Raw genomic sequence first — 12,500 nt, 5'->3', positions numbered from 1 at the left:
ATGTGGCACTTTGAAAATTTTTGAGAAATGTGGCACTTTGAAAATTTTTGAGAAATGTGGCACTTAGAAAATTTTCTCTCTCTCTCTGGAAGTGCCGTGCCTTCTTCAGTTCTGCTATCCGAGCAGGGGACGCTTGCTGGCGGCCGTTACCAGCGCTCGGACCAGGCCCAATTGATTTGCATGGAAAACAATTGCGTCCCCCATGCTCGTTCTGACTATATTTTGCGAAAGGGGGGTAAAGTGATGAGTACACTAAGTGGGGGGACCAACCCATGTACTCTAGAAAAAGTACATGGGTTGACAAAAGACCAGTTCGTACTGCACCCCTGGTACCCAAACCCCTGGTACCTTTAGGCACTTAGAAAAATTTCGCCCAAATTTGGAGGTCGCTCCAGGGGAAGAGGCCGAATTTTCGCCTATTACGGCCGACCGCGGGAACCAGCCGAGGCGGACGCTTTTCGGCGCAAGAGCCGTTGGCACTTAGAAAATATTCGCTAAACTTCAAAGGACCTCCAGGGGAAGAGGCCGAATTGTCACTTTTTCTGGCCGACATCGGGAACCAGCCGAGTCGGACTCTTTACGGCGGAGCAGCCGTTGGCACTTAGAAAATATTCGCCAAACTCGGCCGGACTTCCAGGGGAAGAGGCCGAATTGTCACTTGTTCTGCCCGACATCGGGAACCAGCCGAGTCGGACACTTTAAGGCGGAGCAGCCGTTGGCACTTAGAAAATATTCGCCAAACTTGAACGGACCTCCAGGGGAAGAGGCCGAATTTTCACCTGTTCTGGCCGACATCGGGAACCAGCCGAGTCGGACGCTTTTCGGCGCAAGAGCCGTTGGAACTTAGAAAATATTCGCTAAACTTCAAAGGACCTCCAGGGGAAGAGGCCGAATTGTCACTTGTTCTGGCCGACATCGGGAACCAGCCGAGTCGGACTCTTTACGGCGGAGCAGCCGTTGGCACTTAGAAAATATTCGCCAAACTCGGCCGGACTTCCAGGGGAAGAGGCCGAATTGTCACTTGTTCTGCCCGACATCGGGAACCAGCCGAGTCGGACACTTTAAGGCGGAGCAGCCGTTGGCACTTAGAAAATATTCGCCAAACTTGAACGGACCTCCAGGGGAAGAGGCCGAATTTTCACCTGTTCTGGCCGACATCGGGAACCAGCCGAGTCGGACGCTTTAAGGCGGAGCAGCCGTTGGCACTTAGAAAATATTCGTTAAATTTGAAAGGACCTCCAGGGGAAGAGGCCGAATTGTCACTTGTTCTGGCCGACATCGGGAACCAGCCGAGTCGGACGCTTTAAGGCGGAGCAGCCGTCGGCACTTAGAAAATATTCGTTAAACTTGAAAAGACCTCCAGGGGAAGAGGCCGAATTGTCACTTGTTCTGGCCGACATCGGGAACCAGACGAGTCGGGCCCTTTAAGGCTGAGCAGCCCTTGGCACTTAGGAAATATTTGCCTTAACTCGGCCGGACTTCCAGGGGAAGAGGCCGGATTTTCACTTGTTCTGGCCAACATCGGGAACCAGCCGAGTCGGACACTTAAAGGCTGAGCAGCCGTTGGCACTTAGGAAATATTTGCCTTAACTCGGCCGGACTTCCAGGGGAAGAGGCCGGATTTTCACTTGTTCTGGCCGACATCGGGAACCAGCCGAGTCGGACACTTTAAGGCTGAGCAGCCGTTGGCACTTAGGAAATATTTGCCTTAACTCGGCCGGACTTCCAGGGGAAGAGGCCGATTTTTCACTTGTTCTGGCCGACCGGGGGAACCAGCCGAGTCGGACACTTTACGGCGGAGCAGCCGTTGGCACTTAGGAAATATTCGCCAAAATGTTCCGGACCTCCAGGGGAAGAGGCCAAATTTTCACTTGTTCTGGCCGACCGGGTGAACCGGCCGAGGCGGACACTTTACGGCGGAGCAGCCGTTGGCACTTAGGAAATATTCGCCAAAATGTTCCGGACCTCCAGGGGAAGAGGCCAAATTTTCACTTGTTCTGGCCGACCGGGTGAACCGGCCGAGGCGGACACTTTACGGCGGAGCAGCCGTTGGCACTTAGGAAATATTCGCCAAAATGTTCCGGACCTCCAGGGGAAGAGGCCGAATTTTCACTTGTTCTGGCCGACCGGGGGAACCAGCCGAGGCGGACACTTTACGGCGGAGCAGCCGTTGGCACTTAGGAAATATTCGCCAAAATGTTCCGGACCTCCAGGGGAAGAGGCCGAATTTTCGCTCGTTCGGGCCGACCGGGAGAACCAGCCGAGGCGGACACTTTACGGCGGTTGAGCCGTTGGCACTTAGAAATTATTCAGACTTCCATCAAACACACATCGGCCTTTTGCCGTCACTGCCCGGGATGGGCACCGTGGTAGCTCGGACAGTTCGCGTGACAGCTTCCGCTGGCACTTAGACAATTTTTAAAATGAAAATAAACAGTTCTGCACATACGTGCCGACTATATTTTGCGAAATGGGGGTAAAGTGATGAGTACACTAAGTGGGGGGACCAAGTACATAAAGCCCACCCCTGGTACCTCAGAGAGGCCGAATTGACACATTTTGTGTCCGACCGCGGGAACCAGCCGAGGCGGACGCTTTTCGGCGCAAGAGCCGTTGGCACTTAGAAAATATTCGTTAATCTTGAACGGACCTCCAGGGGAAGAGGCCGAATTTTCACTTGTTCTGGCCGACATCGGGAACCAGCCGAGGCGGACGCTTTTCGGCGCAAGAGCCGTTGGCACTTAGAAAATATTCGTTAATCGTGAACGGACCTCCAGGGGAAGAGGCCGAATTTTCACTTGTTCTGGCCGACATCGGGAACCAGCCGAGGCGGACGCCTTTCGGCGCAAGAGCCGTTGGCACTTAGAAAATATTCGTTAATCTTGAACGGACCTCCAGGGGAAGAGGCCGAATTTTCACTTGTTCTGGCCGACATCGGGAACCAGCCGAAGCGGACGCTTTACGGCGGAGCAGCCGTTGGCACTTAGAAAATATTCGTTAATCTTGAACGGACCTCCAGGGGAAGAGGCCGAATTTTCACTTGTTCTGGCCGACATCGGGAACCAGCCGAGTCGGACGCTTTTCGGCGCAAGAGCCGTTGGCACTTAGAAAATATTCGTTAATCTTGAACGGACCTCCAGGGGAAGAGGCCGAATTTTCACTTGTTCTGGCCGACATCGGGAACCAGCCGAGTCGGACTCTTTACGGCGGAACAGCCGTTGGCACTTAGGAAATATTCGCCGAACTCGGCCGGACTTCCAGGGGAAGAGACCGAATTTTCACTTGTTCTGGCCGACATCGGGAACCAGCCGAGGCGGACGCTTTTCGGCGCAAGAGCCGTTGGCACTTAGAAAATATTCGTTAATCTTGAACGGACCTCCAGGGGAAGAGGCCGAATTTTCGCTCGTTCGGGCCGACCGGAGGAACCAGCCGGGTCGGACACGTTACGGCGCAACAGCCGTTGGCACTTTGAAAATATTCGCCAAAATGTTCCGGACCTCCAGGGGAAGAGGCCGTATTTTCGCTCGTTCGGGCCGACCGGAGGAACCGGCCGGGTCGGACACGTTACGGCGCAACAGCCGTTAGCACTTAGAAATTATTCGTTAAACTTGAACGGACCTCCAGGGTTAAGAGGCCGAATTTTCGCTCGTTCGGGCCGACCGGAGGAACCAGCCGGGTCGGACACTTTACGGCCCAACAGCCGTTGGCACTTTGAAAATATTCGCCAAAGTCGTCCGGACCTCCAGGGGAAGAGGCCGAATTTTCGCTCGTTCGGGCCGACCGGAGGAACCAGCCGGGTCGGACACTTTACGGCGGAACGGCCGTTGGCACTTTGAAAATATTCGCCAAAATGTTCCGGACCTCCAGGGGAAGAGGCCGAATTTTCGCTCGTTCGGGCCGACCGGAGGAACCGGCCGGGTCGGACACGTTACGGCGCAACAGCCGTTGGCACTTTGAAAATATTCGCCAAAATGTTCCGGACCTCCAGGGGAAGAGGCCGAATTTTCGCTCGTTCGGGCCGACCGGAGGAACCAGCCGGGTCGGACACTTTACGGCCCAACAGCCGTTGGCACTTTGAAAATATTCGCCAAAGTCGTCCGGACCTCCAGGGGAAGAGGCCGAATTTTCGCTCGTTCAGGCCGACCGGAGGAACCAGCCGGGTCGGACACGTTACGGCGCAACAGCCGTTCGCACTTAGAAAATATTCGCCAAAGTCGTCCGGACCTCCAGGGGAAGAGGCCGAATTTTCGCTCGTTCGGGCCGACCGGAGGAACCAGCCGGGTCGGACACGTTACGGCGGAACAGCCGTTGGCACTTTGAAAATATTCGCCAAAATGTTCCGGACCTCCAGGGGAAGAGGCCGAATTTTCGCTCGTTCGGGCCGACCGGGAGAACCAGCCGAGGCGGACACTTTACGGCGGTTGAGCCGTTGGCACTTAGAAATTATTCAGACTTCCATCAAACACACATCGGCCTTTTGCCGTCACTGCCCGGGATGGGCACCGTGGTAGCTCGGACAGTTCGTGTGACAGCTTCCGCTGGCACTTAGAAAATTTTTAAAATGAAAATAAACAGTTCTGCACATACGTGCCGACTATATTTTGCGAAAGGGGGGTAAAGTGATGAGTACACTAACTGGGGGGACCAAGTACATAAAGCCTACCCCTGGTACCTCAGAGAGGCCGAATTTTCGAATTCTGAGGCCGAGCTGGGGAACCAGACGAGGCGGACACTTTTCCGAGCGAGAGCCGATGGCACTTAGAAAATTTTCGGCTAAGTCGGCAGGACTTCCAGAGCGAGAGGCCGAATATTCGTCATCTGTGGCCGACCGGGGAACCAGCGAAGGCGGATAGGCGGTCACGGAGGTCCCGCCGGCTGGTCCGCGGGCCAATTTGGGTCCCGTAATTTAGCGGTCGCGGTCCGGAATCCACGCCGAGCGGGGAACCAGCGGAGGCGGATAGGCGGTCACGGAGGTCCCGCCGGCTGGTCCGCGGGCCAATTGGGGTCCCGTAAGTTAGCGGTCGCGGCCCGGAATTCGCGCCGGCCGGGGAACCAGCGCAGGCGGATAGGCGGTCACGGAGGTCCCGCCGGCTGGTCCGCGGGCCAATCGGGGTCCCGTAAGTTAGCGGTCGCGGCCCGGAATTCGCGCCGGCCGGGGAACCAGCGCAGGCGGATAGGCGGTCACGGAGGTCCCGCCGGCTGGTCCGCGGGCCAATCGGGGTCCCGTAAGTTAGCGGTCGCGGCCCGGAATTCGCGCCGGCCGGGGAACCAGCGCAGGCGGATAGGCGGTCACGGAGGTCCCGCCGGCTGGTCCGCGGGCCAATCGGGGTCCCGTAAGTTAGCGGTCGCGGCCCGGAATTCGCGCCGGCCGGGGAACCAGCGCAGGCGGATAGGCGGTCACGGAGGTCCCGCCGGCTGGTCCGCGGGCCAATCGGGGTCCCGTAAGTTAGCGGTCGCGGCCCGGAATTCGCGCCGGCCGGGGAACCAGCGCAGGCGGATAGGCGGTCACGGAGGTCCCGCCGGCTGGTCCGCGGGCCAATCGGGGTCCCGTAAGTTAGCGGTCGCGGCCCGGAATTCGCGCCGGCCGGGGAACCAGCGCAGGCGGATAGGCGGTCACGGAGGTCCCGCCGGCTGGTCCGCGGGCCAATCGGGGTCCCGTAAGTTAGCGGTCGCGGCCCGGAATCCGCGCCGGCCCGCAGCCACCGCCAGGCGGATAGGCTGTCACGGAGGTCCCGCCGGCCGGTCCGCGGGGGGAACTGCGCCCTCTGGCGGACACGCCATTGTAAATGAATGGGGTTTGGCACTTAGTGCATTTTTCGCCGAAGCCGACGAGCGCTCCGGGCGAGGAGGCCGGATTCTCGCCATCCGTGGCCGGCCGGGGAACCGGCCAAGGCGGATAGGCGGTCACGGGGGTCCCGCCGGCTGGTCCGCGGGCCAATTGGGGTCCCGTAAGTTAGCGGTCGCGGCCCGGAATCCGCGCCGGCCAGCAGCCACCGGGAGGCGGATAGGCTGTCACGGAGGTCCCGCCGGCTGGTCCGCGGGCCATTTAGGGTCCCGCGAGTGAGCGGTCGCGGTCCGGAATCCAGGCCGGCCAGGAGGCACCGCCAGGCGGATAGGCGGTCACGGAGGTCCCGCCAGCTGGTCCGCGGGCCATTTATGGTCCCGTAAGTTAGCGGTCGCGGCCCGGAATGCACGCCGGCCAGGAGGCACCGCCAGGCGGGTAGGCTGTCACGGAGGTCCCGCCGGCCGGTCCGCGGGCCAATTACCTCCAGCCGAGCGGATATGAACTTTATTAGCACCTTCTACGAGATGGCGGAGCCTTATTCGACAACCAGCACCTCGGCTTAGCATTTTCCACGGCCCGCTGATCTTCCAGAAGACGTCCAGCCGGTTTCCTCCTCACATTTTAAGCCGGCCGAGGCTTCCGGCACCCCGGCTAAGCTTTCTCCACGGCCCGCTGAGCTTCCAGGGGACCTCCGGCCGGTTCTCCCGGTGCCTCGCGCCTCGCTTTGTGAGCCGGCCGAGGCTTCCAGCACCTCGGCTGAGCGTTTCCCACGGCCCGCTGAGCTTCCAGGGGACCTCCAGCCGGTTCTCCCGGTGCCTCGCGCCTCGCTTTGTGAGCCGGCCGAGGCTTCCAGCACCTCGGCTGAGCGTTTCCCACGGCCCGCTGAGCTTCCAGGGTACCTCCAGCCGGTTCTCCCGGTGCCTCGCGCCTCGCTTTGAGAGCCGGCCGAGGCTTCCAGCACCTCGGCTGAGCGTTTTCGGCGGCCCGTTGCTCTCCCGGAGGTCGCAACGGGGAGTTACCTCCCTCTCGCGGACACGGCGAGTAAATACACCGCCTCTCGCACTTGGCGCACACTCACTCGCATTGCTACGCCTCCCGTGGCACTTTAAGCGGCCGAACGGCGGGAGTAACTACGACTCTCTTAAGGTAGGCTCACTTGACTATTTATTCATGTATTTATTTATTTTTGACGGTTCGCGGAGGCGATGACGCTCCGCGCGGGTAAACGGCGGGAGTAACTGTGACTCTCTTAAGGTAGGCTCACTTGACATCTATTTATTTATGTATTTATTTATTTTTGACGGTTCGCGGAGGCGATGACGCTCCGCGCGGGTAAACGGCGGGAGTAACTGTGACTCTCTTAAGGTAGGCTCACTTGACATCTATTTATTTATGTATTTATTTATTTTTGACGGTTCGCGGAGGCGATGACGCTCCGCGCGGGTAAACGGCGGGAGTAACTGTGACTCTCTTAAGGTAGGCTCACTTGACATCTATTTATTTATGTATTTATTTATTTTTGACGGTTCGCGGAGGCGATGACGCTCCGCGCGGGTAAACGGCGGGAGTAACTGTGACTCTCTTAAGGTAGGCTCACTTGACATCTATTTATTTATGTATTTATTTATTTTTGACGGTTCGCGGAGGCGATGACGCTCCGCGCGGGTAAACGGCGGGAGTAACTGTGACTCTCTTAAGGTAGGCTCACTTGACATCTATTTATTTATGTATTTATTTATTTTTGACGGTTCGCGGAGGCGATGACGCTCCGCGCGGGTAAACGGCGGGAGTAACTGTGACTCTCTTAAGGTAGGCTCACTTGACATCTATTTATTTATGTATTTATTTATTTTTGACGGTTCGCGGAGGCGATGACGCTCCGCGCGGGTAAACGGCGGGAGTAACTGTGACTCTCTTAAGGTAGGCTCACTTGACATCTATTTATTTATGTATTTATTTATTTTTGACGGTTCGCGGAGGCGATGACGCTCCGCGCGGGTAAACGGCGGGAGTAACTGTGACTCTCTTAAGGTAGGCTCACTTGACATTTATTTATTTATGAATTTATTTATTTTTGACGGTTCGCGGAGGCGATGACGCTCCGCGCGGGTAAACGGCGGGAGTAACTGTGACTCTCTTAAGGTAGCCTGACTCGACGTCTTTTTCAACGGTGGCTGGAGGACCCGGGCGGTTCTCGGGGGTGCGTCGCTCCTCACTTTTGACGCCCGAGGAGGCTCCCGGCACCTCGGCTACGCGTTTTCGGCGGCCCGCTGAGCTTCCAGAAGACCTCCAGCCGGTTCTCCCGGTGCTTTCCTCCTCACGTTTTAAGCCGGCCGAGGCTCCCGGCACCCCGGCCAAGCGTTTCCCACGGCCCGCTGAGCTTCCAGGGGACCTCCGGCCGGTTCTCCGCGCGCTTTCCTCCTCACTTTTAAGCCGGCCGAGGCTTCCGGCACCCCGGCCAAGCGTTTCCCACGTCCCGCTGAGCTTCCAGGGGACCTCCGGCCGGTTCTCCGCGCGCTTTCCTCCTCACATTTTAAGCCGGCCGAGGCTCCAGGCACCCCGGCTAAGCTTTCTCCACGGCCCGCTGAGCTTCCAGGGGACCTCCGGCCGGTTCTCCGCGCGCTTTCCTCCTCACTTTTAAGCCGGCCGAGGCTTCCGGCACCCCGGCCAAGCCTTTCCCACGGCCCGCTGAGCTTCCAGGGGACATCCAGCCGGTTCTCCGCGCGCCCCCCTCCTAACTCGACGCCCGAGGAGGCTCCAGGCACCCCGGCCGAGCCTTTTCGGCGGCCCGCTGATCTCCCGGAGGTCGCAACGGGGAATTGCCTCCCTCTCGCGGACACGGCGCGTAAATGCACCGCCTCTCGCACTTTGCGCACACTCACTCGCATCGCTACGCCTCCCGTGGCACTTTAAGCGACCGGGACCACCGCGAGCGCGGGCGATGACTAAGAGGCTCCCCGGCCGGCCTCGCGGAGCTCCGACGCTCCCCCGCGGGACTTCCGGCGGCCGGCCGGAGCCTCGGCACGGCTGCCGCACTCCCTAATAACACCCCGCGGACCCCCGCGAGCCGAACGCTCGCTGCCGCGGGCGACCCGTGCCAAGGCGGACGCGTGACGGCGCGGGAGCCCTCGGCACTATATCACGGTCACGTATGTAGTCAAATCGTGTAAAATCACCGTTAGTTTATTCATAATATAGGTAATAATTAAATAAATATTAACATCGCGTATATCATTAATAAACACATGTATGTATTTATTTAATAATTAAATAAATATTAACATCGCGTATAATCATGCGCAATACTTCGTGGCCGACCGGGGAACCGGCGAAGGCGGACGCATCGCGGCGCGAGAGCCGTTGGCACTTTGGAAAAATAAATAAATAAATAAATAAATAAATAATAATTCGCCGACCGGGCTCCGGGGGGAGAGGCCGATTTTTGGCCGTTCGTGGCCGACCGGGGAACCGGCGAAGGCGGACGCATCGCGGCGCGAGAGCCGTTGGCACTTTGGAAAAATAAATAAATAAATAAATAAATAATTCGCCGACCGGGCTCCGGGGCAAGAGGCCGAATTTTCGCTCGTTCGGGCCGACCGGGGAACCGGCGAAGGCGGACGCAGCGCGGCGCGAGAGCCGTTGGCACTTTGAAAAAAAAAAAAAAAAAAAAAATTCGCCCACCGGGCTCCGGGGGAAGAGGCCGGCTTTTCGCCGTTCGCGGCCGACCGGGGAACCGGCGAAAGCGGACGCGCTCTCTAACGAGCCCCGCCGGCCGGAGGAAGTGCGCCCTCTGGCGGACACGCCGTTGTAAATGAATGGGGTTTGGCACTTAGTGCATTTTTCGCCCAAGTCGAAGCGCGCTCCGGGCGAGGAGGCCGGATTCTCGCCACCCGTGGCCGGCCGGGGAACCGGCCAAGGCGGACGCGCTCTCTAACGAGCCCCGCCGGCCGGAGGAAGTGCGCCCTCTGGCGGACACGCCGTTGTAAATGAATGGGGTTTGGCACTTGGTGCATTTTTCGCCCAAGTCGAAGCGCGCTCCGGGCGAGGAGGCCGGATTCTCGCCACCCGTGGCCGGCCGGGGAACCGGCGAAGGCGGATAGGCTTTCACGGAGGATCCGCCGGCTGGTCCGCGGGCCGATTAGGGTCCCGCGAGTGAGCGGTGGCGGTCCGGAATCCAGGCCGGCCAGGAGGCACCGCCAGGCGGATAGGCTTTCACGGAGGAGCCGCCGGCTGGTCCGCGGGCCGTTTAGGGTCCCGCGAGTGAGCGGTGGCGGTCCGGAATCCAGGCCGGCCAGGAGGCACCGCCAGGCGGATAGGCTTTCACGGAGGACCCGCCGGCTGGTCCGCGGGCCGTTTAGGGTCCCGCGAGTGAGCGGTCGCGGTCCGGAATCCAGGCCGGCCAGGAGGCACCGCCAGGCGGATAGGCTTTCACGGAGGACCCGCCGGCTGGTCCGCGGGCCGTTTAGGCTCCCGTAAGTTAGCGGTCGCGGTCCGGAATACAGGCCGTCCAGGAGGCACTGCCAGGCGGATACACTCTCTAACGAGCCCCGCCGGCTGGTCCGCCGGGGGAAGTGCGCCCTCTGGCGGACACGCCGTTGTAAATGAATGGGGTTTGGCACTTAGTGCATTTTTCGACCAGCGGCAACGCAGGCTGACGGGCGGCCGCTTCCACGGGCCGGTACTACTCTACGGAGGCGCTAGCCGCCTCCGGTGGGGGCCGTGTGATCTCGCTGGATGCCCGAGGACCTTCCGCGAGGCCCGGCCGCAGCTTTTACGCGCGCCCGGTCCTATTACCTGGTGGAAGCTGGAGGCCGGGGCTCCGCAGCTCGCCGCCCGGGGACCTTCCGCGAGGCCCGGCCGCAGCTTTTACGCACCACCGCTGCTATTCTCTGGCTCCGGCTTCGTCCCGGAGGGTGCTTGGGGAACGGCGGCGCACACCGCGAACGGCCGGTGGCGGTCGGCTGGTGGCGGTCGGCTGGTGGCTGTCGGCTGGTGGCGGTCGGGGGTGGCGCTTGGGGATGGCGCTTGGGGATGGTGGCTGTCGGCTGGTGGCGGTCGGCTGGTGGCGGTCGGCTGGTGGCGGTCGGCTGGTGGCGGTCGGGGGTGGCGCTTGGGGATGGCGCTTGGGGATGGTGGCTGTCGGCTGGTGGCGGTCGGCTGGTGGCGGTCGGGGGGTGGCGGTCGGGGATGGCGCTTGGGGATGGTGGCTGTCGCCTTGTGGCGGTCGGCTGGTGGCGGTCGCCTTGTGGCGGTCGCCTTGTGGCGGTCGGGGATGGCGCTTGGGGATGGTGGCTGTCGCCTTGTGGCGGTCGGCTGGTGGCGGTCGCCTTGTGGCGGTCGCCTTGTGGCGGTCGGGGATGGCGCTTGGGGATGGTGGCTGTCGCCTTGTGGCGGTCGGCTGGTGGCGGTCGGCTGGTGGCGGTCGGGGGGTGGCGGTCGGGGATGGCGCTTGGGGATGGTGGCTGTCGCCTTGTGGCGGTCGGGGGGTGGCGGTCGGGGATGGCGCTTGGGGATGGTGGCTGTCGCCTTGTGGCGGTCGGCTGGTGGCGGTCGGCTGGTGGCGGTCGGCTGGTGGCGGTCGGGGGGTGGCGGTCGGGGGTGGCGCTTGGGGATGGTGGCTGTCGCCTTGTGGCGGTCGGCTGGTGGCGGTCGCCTTGTGGCGGTCGGGGGGCGGCGGTCGGGGGTGGCGCTTGGGGATGGTGGCTGTCGGCTGGTGGCGGTCGGCTGGTGGCGGTCGGCTGGTGGCGGTCGGCTGGTGGCGGTCGGGGGTGGCGCTTGGGGATGGCGCTTGGGGATGGTGGCTGTCGCCTTGTGGCGGTCGGCTGGTGGCGGTCGCCTTGTGGCGGTCGGGGATGGCGCTTGGGGATGGTGGCTGTCGCCTTGTGGCGGTCGCCTTGTGGCGGTCGCCTTGTGGCGGTCGGGGATGGCGCTTGGGGATGGTGGCTGTCGCCTTGTGGCGGTCGGCGGTGGTGGTTTGGGACCGGCGTCCGGCGCAAAGTGCGTGTTGCGCGGGCCGGAGAAAATTTAGGCCAGGGGCCCGCCGCTGGAGAAATTTTTAGGTACCAGGGGTGGATTTTTTTTGTCACCGCAGGAGGGGGACGTTGCCTCCGTCCGTGTCCGACGGAAAGTGCGTGTTGCGCGGGCCGGAGAAAGTTTAGGCCAGGGGCCCGCCGCTGGAGAAATTTTTAGGTACCAGGGGTGGATTTTTTTTGTCACCGCAGGAGGGGGACGTTGCCTCCGTCGGTGTCCGGCGGAAAGTGCGTGTTGCGCGGCCCGGAGAAAGTTTAGGCCCGGGGCCCGCCGCTGGAGGAATTTTTAGGTACCAGGAGCGGATGTACTTACTTCCACAGCGCCCGCGCGCTCCCGGCCGGTGTCCGAGGATGCTGCCTCATCCCCGGACGCGCCTCTTACGCACGCCCGCTGTCATCCTCCGGAGACTGAGTTCCACTTAGTGGAGGCTACGTTCCACTTGGGGGAGGCTGCCTACTCCCGGCTGACGCCCGAGGATGCTGCCTCATCCCCGGACGCGCCTCTTACGCACGCCCGGTGTCATCCTCCGATCACTAAGTTCCACTTGGAGGTTCACAAGACGGGCGCGGACGCACACCCACGCCCGGCCAGAGTGACCGAGAGGCGGACATACGTTATCTTACGCACGCCCGCTGACATCCTCCGACGACTAAGTTCCGCTTGCGGGAGGCTGCCTCCTCCCGCC

The sequence above is a fragment of the Syngnathus scovelli genome, unplaced genomic scaffold, assembly GCF_024217435.2.
Source record: "Syngnathus scovelli strain Florida unplaced genomic scaffold, RoL_Ssco_1.2 HiC_scaffold_64, whole genome shotgun sequence".
In the NCBI taxonomy this organism is placed as follows: Eukaryota; Metazoa; Chordata; class Actinopteri; order Syngnathiformes; family Syngnathidae; genus Syngnathus; species Syngnathus scovelli.
The sequence above is the reverse complement of the archived record's forward strand: the minus strand, read 5'-3'. Positions refer to the sequence as shown.